The 26,303-nt window shown below is 40.1% G+C and overlaps 1 protein-coding gene across 13 annotated transcripts in view; it reads left to right on the forward strand.

The window, feature by feature from the left end:
* SVIL (supervillin) overlaps nucleotides 1–26,303 on the forward strand; it is a 265,091-nt gene that overhangs the window by 31,346 nt on the left and 207,442 nt on the right. For all 13 annotated transcript variants that reach the window (XM_059711992.1, XM_059712022.1, XM_059712094.1 and 10 more), the window contains exon 2: nucleotides 18,894–18,989. The gene's annotated coding sequence lies outside the window, so the exon portion shown is untranslated. The remainder of the gene's footprint in view (nucleotides 1–18,893; nucleotides 18,990–26,303) is intronic.

The following is a 26,303-nucleotide window of genomic DNA, read 5'->3' on the forward strand; positions in this document are numbered from 1 at the left end:
GATTATGTTAGGCCCGTTCAGAAATTCCCCATGGCAAGATCCTTAAGTTCGTTATATCTGCAAAGTCTTTGCCTTATTAGGCAACATTTACAGGCTCCAGAGATTAGGACATGAATGTTGAGGAGGGCATTATTCAGCCTACCACACAGGACTATTTATGCAGCCTACATTACCTTTGGCAGTACTGTAAATTTTTGGGAAAGCTGCAAATTAAAGGAGAAAATTCCCCCTCCCCCCCAATTTTTCCAAGGATAAAAAACTAACACTTCATGGTTTATACTATATGTAGTCAGAAAACTAATTGTGAAGCTCTCATTCCTAGTCTCCTTACATTTCAAAAGATAAGAATTTCTTAAAAATTGGCACCACATTTAAATGGTCTAAACCAGCCGTGGGCAAACTACGGCCCGCGGGCCGGATCCGGCCCGTATGAAATGAATAAAACTAAAAAAAAAAAAAAAAAAAAAGACCGTACCCTTTTATGTAATGATGTTTACTTTGAATTTCACACAAACACTCCATCCATGCTTTTGTTCCGGCCCTCCGGTCCAGTTTAAGAACCCATTGTGGCCCTCGAGTCAAAAAGTTTGCCCACCTCTGGTCTAAACAGATTCATTGCAAGCATTGACAGTGTCCCCATTAGTGGCTGCTACGCCCATTTTATGTAAGTAAAAGTAGGGAGAAAGATGAACCTCTCAGCCTGCCTGCATCTTCTGTGCCTGTGGGTGATTATTTGCTCTCAGGGATTTCCTCTGTGGTAGCTTCTCGGACTCCTCCACCTTTGATCATGGTGAAGGGATTGACCACCCTGGCCTTTGTAGCTTCATGATGGCGTTCATTTGTTCATGCACCCATTCTCTGTGCAAGGCACTGTGCTAGGTGTAACGGGGTGCAGAGAATAGGCCTGGCCCTGTCCTTATGAAGTTTTCAGTCTAGAAAGAGAGACAGACATGGACACTGAACCAAGAAATCCATTATTACAAATGTGTTTGTGCCACACAGTGTGCTGTGAGGAAAATGGGGTTGGGACGGGGCTGCTTTACACTAAGTGGTCAGGGAAGCCTGCTAGAGGAGGTGCCACTAACGTTGAACTCTGAAGTTTGAGGAGTAGCTGGGCCCATGAAGAGTATTGATGGCAGCACCAGGTGTGTGTGCAAGAGCCCGTGGGTATTTACACTCACAGCACTCGGAACTGCAGTGCACCTTGTTGTTCAGACGTCCTCTTTTCTCTGTTTGCTGCACATTTCTGAGACAGAGGTGATGCATTTGTCACTGTCCCTCCAACGCTGAGCATGTTTTGTGAATGAATGGGTAAACCCCCAGAGTAACATTATTATCAAGTATTGATTCTTTTATCCTGGCTTTCTCATTTGGAGAGTTTGGGTTTTAGGACCTCCTTTCCCATATTCCCTCAAATGAAAGTGAATAATAGTTAATTTTTCAGTTTCATTAGTAAATAATTTTCTTATAGATAAAGAGTACATTTGGGGAAAATGATCAGTAATCTGAGAAATTAAATTTTAGATGGAATTTGGTGAATAACTGAGAAATTAATCTATATGAGGACCTGTTAGATACTTTGGAGATTTAAAAAAAGAGTATGAGAAAATATTGTAAAACAATGTATTTTATGTTACAGTTTAGTGCATGCTCAGCTTACTAAGTGAACACAAACGTAAAATACTAGGGATTTAGGGAGTGGCACGAGTTCTGTGGACTTGAAAAACTTACCAGGAAATCACAAATTTGGCTGAGGAAGAAGTGATTGCAATTTGGAGGTGGCAGGCTGGGGAGCTTAGCCCTTGGAAGCAGAAAATATCTGTGACCATCGACATTAATAAATGTTTTAGTTTGGGCTGCTATAATAGAATAACACAGACTGGGTGGCTTAAATAACAAACACTGATTTCTCAGTTTTAGAGGCTGGAAAGTCCGAGATCAAGGTTGGCACATATGATGTCTGGTGAGGACCCACTTCCTGGTTCGACAATGGCTATCTTCTCACCATGTCTTCACGTGGTGGAAAGTGGAGGGAGCTCTCTGGGGTCTGTTTTATAAGGGCACTGATCCCATTCATGAAAGCTCCACTCGTGACCTAATCACTTCCCAAGGGCCCCACTTCCAAATACCATCACACTGGGAGGTAGGTTTCAATATACGGCTCCGCCTTTATCCCCAACTGGATCATTTCTCAGGGCTGCTGAGGAATTCCCTATGGGGTGGGAAGCGCCCCATATTTCAGGGCATTCTTACCTGCAGGCAGGTCCAGGGAATCCCCACTGATGCCTCTCTTCACCCTTTGAGGCCACTGATGACTTGTCCCTTCACTTAGCAGGGGTCTCCTGGCTAGAGCCCTGTCCACCCTTCTGGCTCCATGGTGGGGTCTTTGTGTGGAGTCCGGCGCCCTAGCGGCTGCCTGCGTGCATTTGGAGAACTGTCTGACAGAGGGCCTGGTTCTGTCCTCTTGTCCTATTCTCGCTTCAGTTGTCATGAATGAGCAGCATATGAGTGGAGAAAAGGAATGCGTTTGGGGTGGAAGATGTGATTTTCGAGATAGGGGTTTCTGACACAGGTGGCAGAGATGACTGGAGGGGTGACAGTTCTTTATCAGCACAACCAGCCTGTGAAGGGAAGTGCAGATGTGCTCAGTATCTGATGTTTGATCCTGAATTGACCCAAGTTATCTCCAAATGCAGTGTTAGGAGGGAATCTTAAATAACTGAACCCAGAGGAGTTTTTAAATACTCATGAAAACTGTGAAAATGGGGGAAGAATCATGGATCTGTTTTAAAGTTAGAATGTTTTCTCTTTATAAAAACTAATTTTTTCCTTTCCCTGTAGTAAAAATAGATGTCTAGGTTATTTCACATTACCTCTAAGCCTACATTGGGCCCTCTTGCATTTTCGGAGCATCTGATTGTGATCCTAATATTCAAAATTTTTGTTTGTTTGTTTTTTGCAGCAAAGTGAAAGGAAATACAATTTATCCACTTAATGAATATTTATTTGTTAGGCAGCCTGTCCAGTTCCATTAGAATCCAGGCCAGTAATAGAGATCAGTAAGACTCCATCGCTGCTCACCTGGAGTTTGTGGCACACCAGAGGAGGCAGACAGGCCGAAAACAAGGTGTAAGTGGTGAGTCCTAAATTGGAGGTTTGTATCAGGAACAGGAGCAGCCCAGGGCAGGTGCATGAGGAGGTGACATGTCAGATGAGCAGATTGTCCACAGACAGCATGTTTGAAAATCATGAAAGGGCAAAGGTCTGTGAACTGTGTCCGTTTAGGGATTTTCTTTCTTTCTTTCTTTCTTTCTTTCTTTCTTTCTTTCTTTCTTTCTTTCTTTCTTTCTTTCTTTCTTTCTTTCATTTATTTATTTTTGAACATATTTTATTGATTTTTTTACAGAGAGGAAGGGAGAGGGATAGAGAGTTAGAAACATCGATGAGAGAGACACATCGATCAGCTGCCTCCTGCACACTCCCCTTTGGGGATGTGCCTGCAACCAAGGTACATGCCCTTGACCGGAATCGAACCTGGGACCCTTCAGTCCACAGGCCAATGCTCTATCCACTGAGCCAAACCGGTTAGGGCTAGGGATTTACTTTGTCACCCTAATACATTTGAGCTGATGCCTGTTAAGGTTGCCTTGCTTATGAAATGGAGTAACTTTCTTGATTAGTCCTACCACATCTTATAAACATTGGTCTTCCTTCAATGGATGGCTTTGTGTCAGGTTCCCAGGACATATAAATGCTGCTAGAAGATGTCTAGTTGTGCTGTTGGCTGTGAAGTCTTTTCTTTCAGTAGCTTTCCTTATTTTGAGGGACCATTTATCAAAAAAGTCATACTTAGGAAAAAACACACCCAAAAAGTAGTACCTACTCCATTCCTTCTAGGAATCTTTAGAAGGTTTTATCCTGGGATAGTTCATTCTGAAACACCTTTGCTTACTGTTTTTTAAGATGCCACCTTGTCCTGTCTGACATCATATAATTCTTTAAAAAATCTTTTATGTAATCTTTCAAATTTATTAGAATTTCACGATATATTAAAAGATAACTTGGAGCCTTGTAATTAAACCATTTACTTATAAGATTTCAAATATCAAGTTAGAAAACTTTTCTGCAAAATGTATGTGACCATTTTAGGAATATATTTGTGACAAATTATTTCCTGGCCGAATGAGAAATCTTTTTATAGGAGGTGATAACTAGATATATTATTAGATATAATTTTTTTTTTAAAAAAAGAAACTATTTCAGTTTTTTGAAACTGGAATATTCACTTAATGAAATTAAGGGGGCTACACATCTCCCCTCCCCAACTCCAGATAGCTGAAGCATTTCTTGACCGAGGACCTAGGAAAATCCAAGGGTGAAGCTGGCTTTCTTGGGGACTCAGGTGCCTCTGCATATTGGTCTCATGTTCTCTTGTAATGAATGGGTCTGAAATATGGCTGCTGGCAGTTCTTATAGCTTCAACCCAAAAAGAAAGAAGAGAGACCCTACCCTCTTTTTTCTAGAGTTGCTAAATCAAGTCTTAAGACTTGGTCACATGGCCATTGCTGTGGATAGAGGACTGGGTGAGGCATGATGCTGGGGAGAGAGGAAGAGTTCCCACATGAAAAAAGGGTACAGAGCAGACAAAATCCACATGAGATGTGTCATTAGGGGCGGCCTATGTTTGGGCTGCTGCAGGGATGGGTATGGAGAAGAGAAACATGGCAACAGTGGCGGTATCTACTGCTTTTCTTCTTCCTATTGGTAATAGGCAAGCCTTGAGGTTATGGGCTAAAGTACAATGCTCCTCAGTCTGGTTTTACTTAAGTACCCAAATAGCCAGGGATATGAACTCATGATGGAAGGTGGAGGGAAGCAGTCAAATATTGTCTCAGATAAATAATGGAAATAGTACGATTTCTTCACTGTTTTAGAAATGATGGGAGGCAATTCACTTGGAGTGTTGTGCCCAGAATTATTCTTGTGACATTTTCAGGTTCCTGTTGGTAGAAAGATTTTGCAAATGTGTCATCTTTGTGAAAGGGCATCTCTGGCATCATGTGGTGGGTTAGAGCATTTATAGGTAAATACTTATCAGTGGGCTTTCTCAATGAAGAACATACCTGATGATGTTTTTTCTACCATAAGTTTTCATCAAATATAAACAAAATCCGAGTCTCAGGGGTCCCTCAAGCTCTGTCTTCATTCAGCTTTCAAACTACCTTTTTACTGGTATTTCAGTAGTTTTATCTTACACAGTAAACAACCTGTCTTGGCAAAATATCTCCTAAAGAAGCTTGCATGTTGAATCGCTCTTTATTTCAGGTGAATTTATTTACTCCAGCTGTGCCTTTGTTTTTTTTACCTTTTGAAGAAAAATAGCAATGCCATCTGAGTTTGGAAACCTCCCTTCTGTCATTTTTAATTGGTAAGCCAGGGCCCATTACTGTAGAGTAAGCCTTTAAAATCACTTTCCAGTTCCTGCCAGGCCAGCGTGGTTCAGTGGTTGAGTGTCCATCCAGGAACCAGGAGGTCACAGCTCCATTCCTGGTCAGGGCACATGACCGGGTTGCAGCTTGATCCCCAGTAGGTGGCATGCAGGAGACAGCCAATCAATGATTCTCTCTCATCATTGATGTTTCTATCTCTCTCTCCTGGTTCCTTCCTCTCTCTGAAATGAAAAATAAATAAATAATAAAAAAATAATAATTTCCAGTTCCTTATAAATTTATCAGAAGGGAGGGTTGGCCACATAGAGCCCAGCGGAAATCGGGCAGTTGGTGTTTTCCAAGAGCCACATGGGCCTGCGGGTGCCCTCAGGTGCCCCTGAGGCCTAGGCCCGAGCCCCTTCCACTTTTGCCTGGGTATTTGGCCCCATCTGGCTTCACATCTAATGCCCTTCCTTCTCCTCTGTTTCTCTCACTAAAAGATTTAGCAAATCTTGCTGAAAAAAATATCTTTAACAGTTTGGCTTCAACATGTTCTCAGCTATCATTAAAAATACGTTGACTGCCCTGTAGTTATTCAATTATTAAAATCCATTCTTTTACCCTGGCTGGTTTGGCTCAGTGGATAGAGCATCAGTCTGAAGACTGAAGGGTCCTGGGTTCGATTCCGGTCAAGGGCACATGCCTGGGTTTCTGGCCTGATCCCCAGTGGGGGATGTGCAGGAGGCAGCCAATTAGTGATTCTCATTATTGATGTTTCTTTCTCTGTCTCCCTCTCCCTTCCTCTCTGAAATCAATAAAAAAATAAATAAAAACAACATTACCTTTAAAAATAAATAAATACATAAATAAGTAAAAAATCAATGAGTGAGTTGGTTAAAAAATAATCCATTCTTTTATTCAGCTATCAGATAAACCCAGGGCTGAGTTAAATCCAGCCACTGACCAGTTGTTCAGCTCTGTCTTTTGAGCACATTAAAATACATAGTTTTCCAGTGTTATTTGATGAGGGTGCTTTTTCAGCTGGGCTATCTCCTATTGCTTAAACCGGTGTCGCCTCGTTGGGCACAGAGCCTCACCACCTTGTCCACCTGTTATGACAGTTTTTTCATCCATCTTGATTCTGCACTGGAGCTTGAAGAAACTTCAAGCAATTTATTTGTATGCATATGTTTCCCATTGTCTATACATGTAGTCATCTTTTTAAAATTACTAAATACAGGATTTATTTCCTTTCAAAATTGCCCCCCTCTTTTGGAGTGCGATGTCTCATGCAGGAGGCTTTTCTCATGGGAGATATCAGGGTTATTCACCCTCTGAAATTACCAATGAGTATTTTAAAGCAGAGGGCAGTCCATTCTGCATAATTAGGTTGGCCACTGCTTGTGGCTGATGCCTCCCTGGGTTTGCACTGGTGCATCCCCATTCCAGTCTGTCTTTTTTTTTTTTTTGCATGCAAGGAGACTTTATATTTTGCAGGGTATTAATCTTTGCCTATTTTTTTTATTGTCTAAAGTTTTACATATGTCTCCTTTTCCCCCAATTGATTCTGACCCCCGACCCCCCAGCCATTCCCACCCCAGGCAAGCCCCCACTGCCCCAGTGTCTGTGTCCATTGGTTATGCTAATATGCATGCATACAAGTCCTTTGGTTGCTCTCTAACCCCTCCCTCTCCCCTACCATTTGTCTCTGAATTTATTCTTGTTCATCAAATTATGTTGATCATTAAATCCCACATATGAGTGAGATCATGTGATATTTATCTTTCTCCGACTGGCTTATTTCGCTTAGCATAATGCTCTCCAGTTCCATCCATGCTGTTGGAAATGGTAAAAGTTCCTTCTTTTTTATAGCGGCATAGTATTCCATTGTGTCGATCCACAGTTTTTTAATCCATTCATCTGCTGAAGGGCACTTAGGCTGCTTCCAAATTTTAGTTATTGTAAATTGTGCTTCTATGAACATAGGGGTGCATATATCCTTTCTGATTTGTGTTTCTGATTTCTTGGGATATAGTCCTAGAAGTGGGATTATTGGGTCAAATGGGAGTTCCAATAAACAAATGGACTACATCAAAATAAAAAGCTTCTGCACAGCAAAAGAAACCATCAACAAAACAACAAGAAAGCCCACTGCATGGGAGAACATATTTGCCAATGATATTTCCGATAAGGGTTTAATCTCCAAAATTTACAGAGAACTCATACAACTTAACAAAAGGAAGATAAACGATCCAATCAAAAAATGGGCAAAGGATCTAAATAGACACTTTTCAAAAGAGGACATACAGAAGGCCCAGAGACATATGAAAACATGCTCAAAGTTACTAATCATCTGAGAGATGAAAATCATAACAACAATGAGGTACCATCTCACACCTGTCAGAATGGCTATCATCAACAAATCAACAAAGGACAAGTGCTGGTGAGGATGTGGAGAAAAAGGAACCCTCCTACACTACTAGTGGGAATGCAGACTGGTGCAGCCACTGTGGAGAACAGTATGGAGTTTCCTCAAAAAGTTAAAAATGGAACTCCCATTTGACCCAGTAATCCAGTCTGTCTTTACTTGACCTCTAGCAGAAATTGTTCTCTAAGCTGCGGGAGCCCTGATTCTCCAGTTTCCCCATTTCTGCCCCCCAAACACCATGAGTTGTTGTGTGCAGAAGAGCCTGACTCCAGAGATTTCTCAGTCCCCTCTCTTTCTTTAGCCACCTTTCCTTCTAAATTCAGTTACTCCAAACCCCCAGTTTCCTTGTAATTCTGTCCCTCAGGTTTAGTTCATATTGATTACTGTGTCAGTCTCTCTCCTTGATATTTCCCCACAAATTCTGAATCCTTTAGTTTTCCTTTCCCCTTTTTGTTATGTTAAGAGAGCCTTAAATTATATTTGAGGAAACATGATGCAACCATAACTATATTAACCATAACCACAGTGGTAACTGTTTTAATTTTGTTATTCTCATTCCTGTCTACTCAGGTATATATCCTCCTACTGGGGTGCACTGGTCACCCATCACAATTCTCAGGGGTCTCTCTATGGGTTGGGGGAGATGGTAGTCTTTCAGGAACCTTACTGGCCTCTGACTCATCATAGACTCTGGAAGCTGCAATTACAATTGCATGATATATGTCTGTCTCAGTCAGTCTGTGGCTTCAGGCAAAATGCTCCACCTCTTAAGAGTGCCTCTAAAATGGGGATAATATTTAATGATGAGTGAAGATTTGATTAATGTTGGTAACAGACTTGCACAGGCCAAGCACATATATTTCCATACTTGTTTTAGTAGCAGCTTTTCTTGCCTTTAAAGGCATCATATTTAGAAAGAATGTGATTATTTCTACAGAGGGAGAAAGATCTGGAGTTCACAGATGTGTTGTGTTTGTCCAGTAGTGATAAAGCAGTTTGATTCTAGATGAGTGGTTCTCAACCTTGGCTGCACATTAAAATCACCTGGGAATCTTTTTCAAATCCTGATTTCTGAGCCTCATCCTCTGGAAATTCTGTTTCTTTGTTACTAATGTTGTGGCCCCACCCCATAACAAAGAAACAGAATTTCTGGAGGATGAGGCCCAGAAATCAGGATTTTAAAAAGATTCCCAGGTGATTCTAATGTGCAGCCAAGGTTGCGAACCACTGTTCTAGATGATAGTAAGATCTGGAATGACACTCTCATCTCTCTGTGCTGCTGTATGACACCATTTCTGCCTCTTCCCAGGCCTCTTTTTTCTTTCACTTCTCCGTATAGCTATAGGAAAATACTGTCTTTTTAGTAAGAAATTCAGCATTTTTATTTGAAGAACCAGCCAATGAAAATGCATTTGGTGATGTCTTCATAACTGAAATCTTCATTGCTATGAATGTGTGTGTTGGCGGGGAGGAAAATCTTCTAGAATGGTTTTTGTTTCCTCCCTGCCTTTCCTGCCCTACCCCACCCCCAAATAAATACACAAAACAGAAGTCATATGTGGACTCTGGAACTGCCCCAGCTGGTTTGAATCCTGGCTTGGCTGTGACACCTGGACACGTTGCTTCACAGTTCTGTCTCTCAGTTTCCTGATTTGTAACATGAGGATGAGCACAATTCCTACCCCAGAGAATTGTTATGAATTTTAAATCAGTTAACACATGGAAAACACTTAGAGTGCTTGACACTATGTCAGTGTTAGTGACCATTAAACCAAAATCATATGAATCATACCTATTCTGGAGTAACTGTGAAGAAAAAAGGATTTTAGAAGGCTGCATTCTGAAGTCTTACTTTTTCCTCATTTTTGCAGTAAAAACAAATTCTTAGTAACAATTTTGGATGGAAAGGATCAGTTTTAATTAGAGAAAATGTCTAATATGGGTTCCTCCAACTTTCAGAGAAGGTAGAATGTTTTTCTAGTCTCTATGTAGCAGGAGAAAGAATAACCACCTGAGCATTGTCATGCCAGGCACTGTGATGCATGCTTGATACTTAAAGTTGTAAGAATCTTATGAGTGTGTTCCTGTACCCATTTTACAGAAGAACAAAGAGGTTCGGACAGATGAGAAATCTTGCCCATGTTTGGAAGTGGCTGTACTTTATTTGACCCTGAGTTGCCGTCCTCCCCCGCTTGGACACCCTGCTTATGTTGAGGGAATACTCTGCCTCCCTGGTGGCTAGAAGGTTGCTGAGCACAGCAGAGGAGAGTTAGTTTGGTTTATTATCATTTTAATCACGGTATCTCTTATTGATAAGTCTAGTAAATGCATTTCCTTTCAAAGGCAGTTTTAATGTTGAAAGACATCTGCTTCTAAGTCAGTTGTCCACAAATAAGGAGTCAATTCATGGTTTCTTGTTTCTTATGTTTGATCAACCTTCCCTGCACAAAACCCTCCTTTTACATCTGTAAACAACCCAAGGAACTTACCTGAGTGAGCTAGAGTAGGGCCTAAAATTTCCAGTTGCTCACTAATTCCATTCAGGAAGGACCCTAGCAGAGGCCTGTCCTAATTTGCTTGGCAGGAGTCTCAAGTATGAGAAGATGACCTTGAGCAGCACCTTCTTGTTCTTAGACCACAGTGGTGACATAATTTAGTGTCTACAAGTAGAGCATGGCAGGTATTCTACCTCTTTGTTCTCTGTCCTCCAGTAACTGTGGTTGGGGTTTTGTTGTCCTTCCTGGAAGGAACTGTCAGTCACATCTTAATCCCAAGCCACATGTTTACACTCATCTGAGCAATAAGCAAATTTAACAAGCAAGATTGAGACAGTAGTCTTGGTCTTGACTTTAGAGGCAGGATTTAGTAAAGGAACTGAATCATACATTATTTATTATTATGGTCACAGAAGCTGGAAAGTCCCCAATAAGTAAATCTTTAAAATTGTTTATTATACCACATACTTTAAGTTGTTTATTATTGATTATTTAGACTCCTAATAGTGTACATATTTAGAAAGTAAAGGCAAAAGAATGTTGCAATTTTATTCAGTGGAAAAAATATTTTTTTAGTGTCCTCATTCTTGTAGAAGAAAATGTTCCACTGAATAATTGATGCCTCTAAAATGAAGCCTTGTGTTTTTATGATACTAGAATACCTTTATTATCTAAATAAATGTTAGATATTCCTGGATATTAACTATTTTGTGTAATAAACATTTTGATCATAGGAAAACTCAGACAACTAAATTGTTCTCAGGTGAAGTTCAGATCATGAATTATGCAGAACCACAGATAATTGCAGATGGTAGAATTAATCACGATATGCAAATAAGCAACTATTAAGAACTTTATGAAGATTTTTCCATGTTTTTTTGTTCAAATAAAATAGGATGTAAAACTGGATATTTAACTTTAATTCAGGATGATATAAATACATTATTACAATTTCACACTTTTTAAAAGAATTGAAACAAATGTAGTCAATTATGATTTTGTAATCTTTCTTTTTATTTAGTGTAAAATAAAATAAGTGCATTATTTTTTATGACAAAGGGGCAAAATAAAAACACCGTGTCTCCTAGTATTTCATATTATGGATTTGAAGTTCCTCCTTCTAAAATGTATACTTGGCTTGAAATGTTACAAATATTGCCCATATTACTGTTTTATACTTAAAAAATTTATAAAGATTCTACTTCATGTATTGTTAGCTGAGGATAATTAGAACCAGGAAAAGACCACTTAAAGTGAATCCACTTAAAGGAGACCAAAATTTCATAATACAATGAAAAAAAGCTTTGGGACTTTATCTTGCAAAAAACCTAAGAATATTATGAAAATATATTTATTTTAGTTTATATTTAACAAAATTTAGATGATCATTTTGATTATGACTCTCTTAGAATGAGCAATGCAAAAATAAAATGTTGATAGTTTCTAGAGGAATAATTTTTGGAAAAAATTGTAATGATCGTACATGTGATACTTTTAAAAACTTTATGTACTTATTATTTTATTAATAATACATTTATTTTTAATTATAGCAGTTTAAAGTATTTTTTTTCAATTATATTTGCCATACAATAAGTTTTAGGTGTAGAGCATAGTGAATAAACATTTATATATCTTGAGGAGTGATCACCTGGTAAGTCTAGTGTGCATCTGGCACATAATTATTACAATATTATTGATTATATTTCCTATTTTGTACTTTATATCCCATGACTATTTTTATAACTGGGAATTTGCACTCCTTTTTTTTAATTAAAAATTTTTAATGTTGACATAATTACAGGTTGCCCCCTTTTCCCCACCGTTTGCCCACCTCCACCCTCCACCCCCCTCCCTTGACCTTCATCAAACTTGTTCATGTCCATGGGGTTTGCAGATAAGTTCTTTAGCGAACCCCTTCCTCTTCCTCAGCCAGTCATCCCCAACCTTCTCCTCTCAGGCACCAGCCAGTTTGTATCCATACTTCCAGTTCCATTTTGTTCATCAGTTTATTTTGTTCATTAAATTCCACATATTAGTGAGATTATATGGCATTTGTCAGCTTATTTTGTTTATTAGATGCCACATTATTAGTGAGATTATATGGCATTTTTCTTTCACTGACTGGCTTATTTCACTTAGCATAATACCCTCCAGGTCCATCCCACCAGCCATGCCCACCAGCCAATCAGAGCGACTGTATGCAAATTAACCCAACCAAGATGGCGGCCGGCAGCCACGGAGCTGGAGCAAGCAGGAGGCTTGGTTGCTCCAATGACGGAGGAAGCCAAGCTTCCCGTCTGCCGCAGCCGGCTCTGAGCTACACTCAGAGCAACAAAGTTTCAATTATAGAAGATAAATAAACCCCAGATACCTGCTTTCAGCTGGCTGTGGCCACGGAGCTGGAGCAAGTAGGAGGCTGGGTTGCCCCTGGTGATGGAGGAAGCCAAGCTTCCCTCCTGCCCGCCCTGGCCAGCTCTGAGCTCCTCTCAAGGCTACAAAGCTTCAATTATATAAGGTAAATAAATCCCATAATAATAATAATAAAAAAAAAAACAGAAGAAAAAAAGAGAGGCTGGGAGCTTCCATTGCCAGGGGGGCTTGGCCAGCCTGAAAACGGCCTTCAGCCCCTCACCCAGACTGTACAGGCACCCCAGTGGGGACCCCTCCACCCTAAAGGGGGTGTGGCCAGCCTGCAAACAGCCATCAGCCCTTCACCCAGGCTGGCCAAACCTCCATGGGGTGAGGGTCCTCACTCGGGGGGGCTTGACCAGCCTGCAAACAGCCATCAGCCCCTCACCCAGGCTGGGCAGGCACCCCAGTGGAGACCCCCACCCTGAAGGGGGTGTGACCAGCCTGAAAACAGCCATCAGCCCCTCACCCAGGCTGGCCAGGCACCCAAGCGGGACCCCCACCCTGATCCGGGACACTCTTCAGGGCAAACCAGCCGGCCCCCACCCGTGCACCAGGCCTCTATCCTATATAATATAAGGGTAATATGCAAACTGACCCTAACAGCAGAACGACTGGGAATGACTGGTTACTATGACACACACTGACCACCAGGGGGCAGAAACTCAATGCAGGAGCTTCCCCCTTGTGGTCAGTGTGCTCCCACAGGGGGAGCTCTGCTCAGCCACAAGCCAGGCTGATGGCTGCCAGCACAGCAGTGGTGGTGGGAGCCTCTCCCGCCTCCTCAGCAGCACTAAGGATGTCCGACTGCAGTTTAGGCCTGCTCCCCGCTGGCAAGTGGACATCCCCCAGGGGTTGCTGGGCTGCCAGAGGGATGTCTGACTGCCAGCTTGGGCCCGATCCCCCAGGGAGCGGGCCTAAGCCAGCAGGTGGACATCCTCTGAGGGGTCCCAGACTGCAAGAGGGAATAGGCCAGGCTGAGGGCCCCCCCTGAGTGCACAAATGTTTGTGCACCATGCCTCTAGTTATAAAAAATGCTACTATAGACAAAGGGGCTCATATATTCTTCCTGATTGGTGTTTCGGGATTCTTAGGATATGTTCCCAGAAGTGGGATAGCAGGGTCAAATGGTAGTTCCAGTTTTAATTTTTTGAGGAAACTCCATACTGTTTTCCACAGTGGCTGCATCAGTCTGCATTCCCATCAACAGTACACAAGGATTGTCTTTTCTCCACATCCTTGCCAGCACTATTTATTTGTGATATATTGATAGTAGCCATTCTGACAGGTGTGTGGTGATACCTCATTGTAGTTTTTATTTGCATTTCTCTGATAATTAGTGACCTTAAGCATTTTTTCATATAGGCCATCTGTATGTCCTCTGTGGATAAGTGTGTATTCAGATCCTTTGCCCATTTTTTAATTGGATTGTCTTTCGGGTGTTGAGTAATAGAAATCTTTATATATTTTGGAAATTAACCCCATATGTGATGTATCACTGATGAATATGTTCTCCCAAACAGTGGGTTCTTTTTTCATTTTGTTGATGGTTTCTTTTGCTATGCAGAAGCTTTTTAACTTGATGTAGTCCCATTTGTCTATCTTTTCCCGAGTTTCCCTTGATATTGTATACTAGAGGCCCAATGCACAAAAATTCGTGCAAGAGTAAGCCTTCCTTCCCCTAGCTGCTGGCACCAGCTTCCCTCTGCCACCTGGGACCTGGGTTGCTTCCCTCCTCTGTCCTCCCACAGGCACCCGGGACCCGGGCTGGCTCTCTCGGGTCATCTGCAGGTACCCGGGACTGGCTGGCTTCCCTTTAGCCCTGGCTTTGTCAGGAAGGATGTCCAGAAGATGTCCAGTCTAATTAGCATATTACTCTTTTATTATTATAGATAGAAAACCCTAAAGACTCCACCAAAAAACTACTAGATCTGATAAATGAATTCAGTAAAGTTGCAGGATACAAAATCAACACCCAGAAATCGATGGCATTTTTACACACCAGTAATGAACTATCTGGAAGAGAAATTAACAAAACAACCCCATTTATTATTGCAACAACAACAAAAATATTAGGTAGCCAGGGATAAATTTAAGGAGATAAAAGATCTGTACTCAGAGAACTATATGACATTGAGTAAAGAAATTAAGGAAGATAATAAATGGAAGCATATACCATGTTCATGGATTGAAGAATTAATATCATTAAAATGTTCATACTGCCTAAAGCAGTGGTCGGCAAACTGCAGCTCGCGAGCCACATGCGGCTCTTTAGCCCCTTGAGTGTGGCTCTTCCTAAGCCTTAGGAGTACCCTAATTAAGTTAATAACAATGTACCTACCTATATAGTTTAAGTTTAAAAAATTTGGCTCTCAAAAGAAATTTCAATTGTTGTACTGTTGATATTTGGCTCTGTTGACTAATGAGTTTGCCGACCACTGGCCTAAAGCAATCTACAAATTCAACACAATTCCTATTAAAATACCAATGCCATCTTTCACAGAACTATAAAAAACATTTCAAAAATTTATATGAAACCCAAAAAGACCCCAAAAAGCCATAGCAATCTTGAGAAAGGAGAACAAAGTTTGAGGTATCACAATACTGCATAGAAAACTATATTACAAGGTCATTGTAATCAAAACAGTTTGGAATTGGTATAAGAACAGGAATATAGACTAGTGGAACACAACAGAGAGCCCAGAAATCAACCCATTCCCCTATGGTCAATTAATATTTGACAAAAGAGGCAAGAGCATACAACAGAATAAAGACAGTGTCTTCAATAAATGGTGTTAGGAAAATTGGACAGGCACATGCAATAAAATGAAACTAGACCACCACACCACACACAAGAATAAACTCAAAATAGATAAAATACCTAAATGTAAGTCACAAAAATTCTAGAAGAAAACATAGGCAGTAAAATCTCACACATCTCTCACAGCAATGTTTTTGTTGACATTGTATTATGTGAATCACATTTGACATTTACATCACATCTTCACGATGGTCAGTTTTACAAAATAGTTGAGGTCTTACTCATTTTTCTTTGGGCCTTTCAGATTCTTGAATATTAAACTCCTTCTGTATTGAAATTCCTATCTTGGCACCAACTTAAAATTTTTCTCTTAAATGATTGTTTCCCCATCAAACTGCTCACTCCTCATTTGTCATTGCTTCAATCTGTTTCTGGGCACGTTACCTAATGTCATTTTGATTAACCTCATATGATTCTGTATTTGTGGGGAATATTTGCAACTTTACCTTGAAGTGGACATCGTTGCAAGTATAGATGCTGATGGTGAACAAGGACAGAATTTAGAGTGGGGGTTCAAGTCATGAAATGGTTGTTTATTAGGAAGTATTTTAGTGTTTTAAAGGAATGCTTCCTTGGAAAAGCTCCTATCCATGCAGGGATTTGAATAATGACTCCTCAAATAATGAGGACACCCTGTTTTATTTGCATGAATTCATTGCAGTATGCTCTGTAGAAAAGAGAACAGATAATGACTGTGGAAATCCCCATGCTTGTCTCAGTTCTGTTAGTGAGGCATTGTATGATCAGGACAAGTCATTTCATTTCTTTTGGTATAATTTCACTAGTCTGTAAAGCAAAGGTTGAGCTAAAGTCCCTTCTAATCTCAACATTCTGTGATTGGATATTTTAAGAACTTTATCGTTATTTTCATAGAATCCTAGAATTTAATAGTCATCAAACCACTCCTTCTTTTAGTTATATCTATATATATAAACGGCTAATCAACCATCCAATGGGATCATCCGGCCGGCAGCTATGATGCACAATGACCACCAGGGGGCAGATGCTCAACATAGGAGCTGCCGAGCTTCTGTGACTTGGCAGTGGCGGTTCTCAGGTGATGCACCCCAGAACCAGAGAGGAGGGAGCCCGATTCTGGGGTGCGTCACCCGAGAACCACCCTCTCACAATCCGGAACCCCTCAGGGGATGTCAGAGAGCTGGTTTTGGCCTGATCCCCACAGGCCAGACCGAGAGACCCCACCTACCAGAGGGACCCCCGCTCACTCTACAATGCCCTTTGAGCTGTGGCACTGGGGAGGGACCGAGGGAGGTTGGCTCCAGGGCGTGTCCAGCCCATCTCACCCAGTCCTGCCCCGCCGGCCACCTTCTAATTAATTTCCTTTCTATGTGCATGAATTCGGGCACCAGGGCACTAGTATATAGTATGTATATATTATAATTTCAGTAGCTACTTCCTTCCATATGTAATCATACTTTTGGTAAAGTTGTAATCAGCACTTTCTAACAAATTTAAATTCTGCTCTTTTCAATAGTGTTATCTCTTATAAGTGTTTTCCTATTTTTTTCTTTTTCACATTTATCTGTTTTAATGGCTGCTTGATAGTTTATTGAGTACATATGTTTTAATATATTTAAATATATTTTGCCCAATACATTCTGGCAACTGAATATCTCTGTACGTTAGAGTTTTGGGGAGTTTGGGGAGCCATGTTACTATAGATATCTCTATAGTAGACAATTTTGTCAAAAATGCATCTCACATGTAGTATAGCCCTGGGTGCATTTCAGTACTTAAGTGCCTTTTGCTGCTGCTGTAAATAGGAAGAAACAAACTCAGGCAAAGTGTCTGGCTGAGTGAAGCAGAGGGAGGAACAAGGAAAACGAATTGTGTTTTGCTGCTGCTGAGGAGGGAAAATCCTGGGGAGTCTGGCATTTAATAACAAAGGAAGCAGAGAACAACTCAGAAAACCAGATTCTGGATGTTATCTTCAGGTACCTGGCTGCCCCTGAACATCATACCTATTATCCAATCACCTGGGAAAGTCGGTGACTGGTGACTCCTGAAGTTGTACTCTGTCTGGTCCAGAGAACAAAGACAGAGAAGAGGCCATCTCAAGGAGCAGATGTATTCACAGCAGCAAAGTAGCCACAGACTAAATGAGTTAATCGTACATTGTTAAAAATTACAGCGCTTTTCATTTTAACTCCAGACCTTGGACATTTTCAATGCACCCTTGGGGAATAATAATTTGTTCATCCATTGTAACTGGATCTACTACCTCTTATCAAGATAAAGGAAACTTGGCTCTATCAGTGGTCAGCAAACTGCGGCTCTCGAGCCACATACGGCTCTTTGGCCCCTTGAGTGTGGCTTTTCCACAAAATACCGACTTCTACGCATGGGCCACGAAGTTTCAATCGCACTGTACGTCCGCGCCCGCATGTGGTATTTTGTGGAAGAGCCACACTCAAGGGGCCAAAGAGCCGCATGTGGCTTGCGAGCCGAATGTGGCTTGCGAGCCGCAGTTTGCCAACCACAGCTCTAGCTGGTTTTGCTCAGTGGCTAGAGCATCAGCCTGTGGACTGAAGGGTCCTGGGTTTGATTCCTGTAAAGGGCACATGCCAGAGTTGCGGGCTAGATCCCCAGTGTGGGCGTGCAGGAAGCAGCTGATCAATGATTCTCTCTCATCATTGATGTTTCTATCTCTCCCCCCTCTCTTCGTCTCTGAAATATATATATAATATATATATTATATTTTATATATATAAAAGATTTAAATAAAAAGATAAAGGAAACTCAAAACTAATACAAAATAATATTAAATGTACACTATAATTTAAAAAATAAAAAAGAATAAGATAAAAGAAACATACTGCACACTTTTCCCTTCCTACTTATAATATTGACTTTGGTCTGTGCATGTGGTCACTTCCTCTGCACATGTGGGTGAACTGTTGGCAATGCTTGTTTCACATAACCTGTCACAATACCGTGGTGGTTATTGGGCAAGAAAAGGAACTAAACTTTGATGAAATTAGGGTAACCTAGTTGTTTAAAGTAGCTAATGCAAATGTTTCAAGTTTAGTCAGGTTAAGGTAGATTCAGTAAAGGCAAGTTTATTCATGATTCAAATTGCCAACTAGAAAAAAACTAGAGAATTATAAAAATTACATGTCCATTTCACTGTGGTGGGTCACATGGGACTGAAGCATGCTGATAAACTAGGAGAAGTTCAGTATTTTCAGAGGTTGACTTAAGCACAACTAATTTGTTCTCTGTCATGTATGTGAATGTTTCTCAGCTTTGGAAGTTACATCCTACAATCCCTTATTTTTTTTTTCTTCCAGATTCTAGCTACATTGAAGACTGGTTGTTTTCTAAAACTAGAGAAGTCCATGAAGGGATGGTGACTTTTTTTTGAAGTTCAAGTACTAGAATAAAAGGTAATTGTTGATGATTTCAGAATTTGTTTGCAATACTGTGGTAGAGGCTTTCTACAAACAAAAAACCAAGACTTCGAATATCTTTTTCTCACCAAAAAATAACTAGTATCATTCTGGTTTTGTTATGATTTTTAAAAACAAAACCTAGCATGTCTTTCTTAAATAAGCGTTTGCAGGTAGGTATACCTGAGGATTACAGTGTAACCCAGCTAGGCAGTTTACTACTTTTCTTAGACCACATCCCCAGGCACATCCCCCATGCCTGTTCTGTGTGACATCCCACATTTAGAGAGAAAAAGTGAGAGTCCAGGCATAAGTTATAGAAAGACAGCTACAGTGTAGGGACTCATTTTAATGACACACAAATTTGGTAAAACCTAATAATCAGCTGCTTTCCTATTTTCCCCAGTCCCAGCTCATTTAAGCCTTGTGACAACTGATGGCCTCACGTTACAACAGCGGTTATTTCTTTGGCTGGGCTCCAGGAGCAGCTCCTCTCTCCCAGCCAGCTAATCCTAAACTGGTTATCCTCTCCATGTCAGAATTTTTTTATTTTATTTTTTTATGGATGTCTTCAGTTTTCCTATTTCCCAGAACTCTCAGCCAGGAGCTTACGTCTCAGAAACTGTTTTCCAAAAGATCATCTTTCTAAAATCTATTCAGAATATTTTTTTCTTAGGGACAATCACAATTCGTGCTCACCAGTGCTCAAAGTAGCAATTTATTCTCCCCTTTTCTTTAATGTTCTGCTTAATGGCTGGATTTAGTTAAAAAGAAACCATATTTAAATTCATACTAATATACTTTTTTTAAAAAAAACACTGATTTCAAAGAGAGACAGAAACACTGATGTGAGAGAGAAACATCAATGGGTTGCCTCCCACACGTGCCCTGACCAGGGGTTAAACCCTCAATCTGGGTATGTGCCCTTGACCAGGAATCGAATTGCCATCTTTTGGACAATGCTCCATCCAACTGAACCATACCAGCCAGGGCATACTGATATACTTTTTAATCATGTCGGTCCTAGCGTCAGTGGGTTGAGGTTATAAAGAAATATTAGGAGAATTTTTGAAATCTCTGACTGTCTAATGTTCAGGTTACTTTGCCTGGAGATAGCTCTCCCTGGAGAGAGATGTTTGCATAGAAATTGGATACCTGTCTGACCAGGATATTGCTGAAGGGGGAGCTTGGCTGAATTGGGAAGAAGGTTTTCTAGGTCTGTTTCATCCCAAAGGAATTCTACAGTTTCTCAATTGATGGTCCAAAGGAAGCAAAGGGTTCCGCGCCACGCCCCCCCCCGCCCCCCACTCAAACCCCCCCCCCCCCCGCCCCCACACACACATTTAAAAAATTAAGCAAAGATATTAAACTAGATTATTGCACTTGTAATTTCTGGGGCATCTATCATGGTTTTGGGGTGACTGTCTTGATACTCTCATTCTGAAGCATATTTCCTGAAGGGCTCCCTCTTAGACCTCATGACCTTGGAGGGCTGTCCTGAGAGAGAATTTTTTGTGGAAACACTTCCGTGGTGATGTGCTGCTCAGAGGGTGCTTCAGGGCAACTGTCTGAAGCGTGTGTGTGGTTTGCTAGGTTGTGAGGGAGGTTACCATGAGTTGATGATATACCTGGCTGTTAGGATCTTTGCTTGGTCTTTGAACCCCACCCACTCTGCCACCCAGGTTCCCCTAGTGTCTCCCTAGGCCAAGTCTCTCATTGACCGTTCCTTGGGGACAGCAAGGGCATCAACATTAAACATGAGAAAAGCACCATGTGCGAACCATTTGTGAAAATATCTAAATGTCCGTGACCATCTATGGAGGTCTTGAGCACTTGAGCCTATAAAGGCATACTTGAGTTTTAATCAAATCTTTATGCTCTCATTCCTCATGAAACTGCCCTTATTCCAGCAGGAAGTATTTCCTCCTCCTTCCTTCTAAATGCCACATCACTTTGTCCTTATTTTATGTCATTGGTTTGTTTCCTCTTATTTTTCATTTTATTATTTTAGTATGAAAAACTTTCTTATCTCCTGTTTATTCCCCTAGAAACCCATTTGTTCTTTTCATAGATGCTTTTCACCTTCTCTCTCTAGTATTAAATTAGGTATATAAGTCCTATCTTTAGCTGTTTGTTTATTTTTTAATATATTTTTATTGATTTCAGAGAGGAAGGGAGAGGGAGAGAAAGATAGAAACATCAATGATGAGAGAGAATCATTGATCGGCTGCCTCCTGCATGCCTTCTACTGGATATTGAGCCCACAACCCAGGCATGTGCCCTTGATTGGAAGTGAACCCAGGACCCTTTAGTCCACAGGCCAGTGCACTCTATCCGCTGAGCCAAACCAGCTAGGGCTCTTTAGCTGTTTAGAGAGCCAGTTTTTTCGTGCAGTCCAATACATTGAAACTCCCCACCCCCTTAATCTGTTAGTTTCAGTTTAATTCGAAGGCCTCCAGAGTAGAAGAAAAGTTTGTCCTTCCCCAAACTATTCTATTTTTATTTATTATCATTTTTTCTTCCATTTTTTTTGGATTTAAGTATTTTGTAATATTTATTTTACCTCCTATATTAGCATATTAGCTGTCTATTTATTTTTTTCCTAGCTGCATTAGGGTTTACAGTAAGCATCTTTAACTTACCACAGTCTGCCTTCAAATAATAATATACCACTTGATGTATAATATCAAGTGTTATAAGGGCTCATGGTAATATACCTCCATTTTCCCCTCTTCCTGTCCTTTGTGCTATTGTCATACTTGCTACATTTATTTAAGTTTTAAAACCCACACTTCATTGTTGTTAAATTTGCCTTAATTAGTCAATTTATCTTTTAAAGAGGAAAAGATATTTTGTGTTTATCCAAATCCTTCCAGGCTTTTTTTTTTTTAATTCTTTATTGTTGAAAGTACTACATATGTTCCCCTTTTTCCTCCATTGATTCTCTCCAGCCGACCCCCTCCCCACCAGCCCCAGGCCTTTCCCACTCTATTGTCTGTGTCCATGCTTTATACATACATGCATACAAGGTCTTTGGTTGATTACCTCCCACCCATCCACCCACCTTCCTCTGCCTTTTCTCTGAGATTCTGTTCCATGCTTCCATGTCTCTGGATCCATGTCATTCATTAGTTTATTTTGTTACTTAGATTCCACATATGAGTGAGATCATATGATACTTGTCTTTCTCTGACTGACTTATTTCACTTCACATGATACTCTCCAGGTCCCTTCATGCTGTCTCAAAGGGTAAAAGATTCCTCTTTTTTACTGCTGCATAGTATTCCATAGTATAAATGTACCACAGCTTTTTTATCTACTCATCTACTGATGGGCACTTGGGATGTTTCCAGATCCTAGCTATTATAAATTGTGCTGCTATGAACATAGGGGTGAATAGATGCTTTCTGATTGGTGTTTTGGGTTTCTTAGGATATATTCCTAGAAGTGGGATCACTGGGTCAAATGGAAGTTCCATTTTTAATTTTTTGAGGAAAGTCTATACTGTTTTCCATAATGGCTGTACCAGTCGGCATTCCCACCAACAATGTACTAGGGTTCCCTTTTCTCCACATCCTATACAGCACTTGTCATTTGTTGATGGTGGCCATTCTGACAGGTGTGAGGTGATACCTCATTGTCATTTTAATTGGCATCTCTCTGATGATCAGTGACTGAGCATTTTTTCATGTGTCTCTTGGCCACCTGTATGTCCACTTTAGAGAAGTGTCTATTTAGGTCCTTTGCCCATTTTTTAATTGGATTGTTTGTCTTCCTTTTGTTAAGTGTATGAGTTCCGTATATATTTTGGATATTAACTCTTTATCAGATGAATCATTGCCAAATATGTTCTCCCATACAGTGGGCTCCCTTTTTGCTTTGTTGATGGTTTCTTTTGCTGAGAAAAAGCTTTTTATTTTGATGTAGTCCCATTTGTTTATTTGCTTAGTTTCCTTTGCCGTAGGAGATGTATCCATAAACATATTGCTACAAGAGATGTCTGAGAATTTGCTGTCTATGGTTTCTTTTAGGATTTTTATGGTTTCTTGACTTACATTTAAGTCTTTTATCCATTTTGAGTTTATTCTTGTGTATAGTGTAAGTTTAGTCTAGTTTCATTTTTTTGCATATATCTGTCCAATTTTTCCAACACCATTTATTGAAGAGACTCTCTTGACTCCATTGTATGCTCTTGCCTCCTTTGTCAAATATTAATTGAGTGTAATGGCTTGGGCCATTTTCTAGGGTCTCTGTTCTGTTCCATTGATTTATATGCCTGTTCTTGTGTCAATACCAGGCTGTTTTGATTATGGTGGCTTTGTAGTATAAGTTGAAATCTGGTATTGTTAATCTTCCAACTTTGTTTTTCTTTCTCAAGATTGCTGAAGCCATTTGAGGTCTTTTTTGATTCCATATAAATTTTTGGAGTATTTGTTCTAGATCTGTGAAATCTGCTGTTGGTATTTTAATAGGGATTGCATTGAATCTGTAGATTGCCTTGGGTAGTATGAACATTTTTTTTTTATTCTTTATTGTTTAAAGTATTACATATTCTATTACATATGCCTCTTTTTCCCCCCATTGGCCTCTCTCCGGCAACCCCCACTCCCCAGCACATGCACTCACCTCCCTAGTGTCTGTGTAGTATGGACATTTTAATGATGTTGATTCTACCAATCCATGAACATGGTATGTTCTTCCACTTGTTTATATCTTCTTCTATCTCTTTTTTCAATGTCCTGTAGTTTTCAGAGTACAAGTCTTTTGCCCCCTTATTTAAGTTTATTCCTAAGTATCTTAATTTTTTTAAAAAAATATATTTTATTGATTTTTTTACAGAGAGGAAGGGAGAAGGATAGAGAGTTAGAAACATCAATGAGCGAGAAACATTGATCAGATGCCTCCTGTACACTCCCTGCTGGGTATGCTCCCACAACCAAAGTACATGCCCTTGACCGAAATCGAACCTGGGACCCTTGAGTCCACAGGCCGACGATCTATCCATTGAGCCAAACTGGTTAGGGCAGTATCTTAATTTTTTTGTTGCAGTGGTAAATGGGATTGTTTGTTTAGTTTCTGTTTCTGAGAATTCATTATTGGTTTATAAAAAACCATCTATTTTGGGGTGTTCCTTTTGTACCCTGCTACATTGCCAAATTAATTAATTAAATCTAGTAGTTTTTTGGTGGAGTCCTTAGGGTTTTCTAGGTACAATATCATGTCATCTGCAAAGAATGAGGGTTTTACTTCCTCTTTTCCAATTTGGATGCCTTTTATTTCTTCTTGCCTGATCGCTGTGGCTTGGACTTCCAGTTCTACATTGAATAAGAGTGGTGAAAGCGGATATCCCTGCGTTGGTCCTATTGTTAGGGGAAATGGTTTTAGGTTTTGCCCATTGAGTATGATATTTGCTGTAGGTTTTTAATATGGCCTTTATCATATTGAGAAATACTCCCTGTATTCCCACTTTGCTGAGAGTTTTTATCAAAAATGGGTTTTGGATTTTGTTGAATGCTTTTTTCCCTACATCTATTGAAATGATCATGTGATTTTTGTCTTTCAATGTGTTTATGTGATATATCACATTTATTGATTTGAGAATATTGTATCAGCCTTACATCCTTAGAATGAATCCCATTGATCATGGTATATGATCTTTTTAATATATTGCTGGATCCAATTTGCTAATATTTTGTTGAGGATTTTAGCATCTGTGTTCATCAGGGATATTGGCCTGTAATTCTCTTTCTTTGTAGTATCTTTATGTGGTTTTAGAATTAGGATAATGCTGGCTTCATAGAAAGAGCTTGGAAGTGTTCCTTCCACTTAGATTTTTTTGAATAGTTTGAGGAGTATAGGCAATAGTTCTTTGAATGCTTGGTAAAACTCCCCTGTGAAGCTGTCCAGACCAGGGTTTTTGTTTGGTGGGACTGTTTTGATTATTGCTTCTATTCATCAGTTGTTATTGGCCTATTCAGGTTTTCTGATTCTTCCTGATTCAGTTTTTGAGATTGTATTTTTCTAGGAATTTGTCCATTTCATCCACATTGTCCAGCTTGTTGGCATCTAATTGTTCATAGTAATTTTATGGTTTCAGTTTTTACTCAACCTCTTTTGTTTCTGATTTTATTTATTTGGGTCCTCTCTCTTTGTTTCTTGACGAGTCTGGCTAAAGGTTCATCCATCTTCTTTATCCTTTCAAAGAACCAGTTTGCTGGGGTTCTTGTCCCAGCATCAAGAAGGGTTCAGGAATCTGGAAATGTCCGTGCGTTGATTACATAGGAATCTCAAGACTAATAAAGAGTCCAGAGATGAGATATAATTTTGAAAGGCATTGGGGGTCAGAGGAGCTTAGCTAAAGGAGCTAAGATCCAAGATCTTAAGTCTAAGGTCTTAGGTTCTCTCGTTGCCCCAGGACCCCATGCTTTTTATTAACACAACTTGTCCTGAGGCTAGGCAGAGATACACACTTTAAAGGGTCAGGGATTGTACAGAGTCTATTGTCAGAATGGGGGAATTAGCCTACAGCCGTTCAGGTGTTTGGCCAGTAGGAGGCAATAACATGTAGATTAAGATGCCTTTTAGCTGTCTGGCAGCCACAGTGAGTTTCCTATTCAGGTTTGGGGAAATGCCTTTAGCCATTCCCAACAGGTGACTACATGTGGGACTCAACCCTGTTGAGTCCCCAAGTCTCATCAACCTTTTGATGAAACTCTTGAAATTATGACATGCTGGAATTGGTCTCCGGCACCAGTTCTTGGTTTCATTGATTTTTTTTTTTTTTTTTTTTTTTTTTAGTCTCTGTCATTTATTTCTGCTCTAATCTTTATTATTTTCTTCTACCTTCTCTGGGCTTTTCTTGTTGTTCTCTTTTAAGTTTTTTAAGTGTAGTATTAAATAGTTTATTGTTAATTTTTCTTGCTTTTTTATGATAGGCCTGTAGTGCTATGAACTTCCTTCTCAGGACTGATTCTGCTATGTCCCAAAGATTTGGGGTTGTTGTGTATTCATTTTTATTCGTTTCCAGGAAGGTTTTTATTTCTTTCTTGATTTTGTTGGTAACTCATTCATTGTTTAATAACATGCTATTTAGCCTCCATGTGTTTGAATGTTTTGGGGTGTTTTTACTGTAATTGATTTCTAATTTCATTCCACTGTGATCTCTGAAGATGCTTGATATGATTTCAATCTTCTTGAACTTGTAGGTACTTGTTTTGTGTCCTACATGTGGTCTATCTTTGTGAATGATCCATGTGCACTTGAGAAGAATGTATATTCTGCAGCTTTGGGGTAAAATGTTCTATAAATGTC

This window comes from Myotis daubentonii, chromosome 1 (genome assembly GCF_963259705.1).
Source record: "Myotis daubentonii chromosome 1, mMyoDau2.1, whole genome shotgun sequence".
Taxonomy (NCBI): Eukaryota; Metazoa; Chordata; class Mammalia; order Chiroptera; family Vespertilionidae; genus Myotis; species Myotis daubentonii.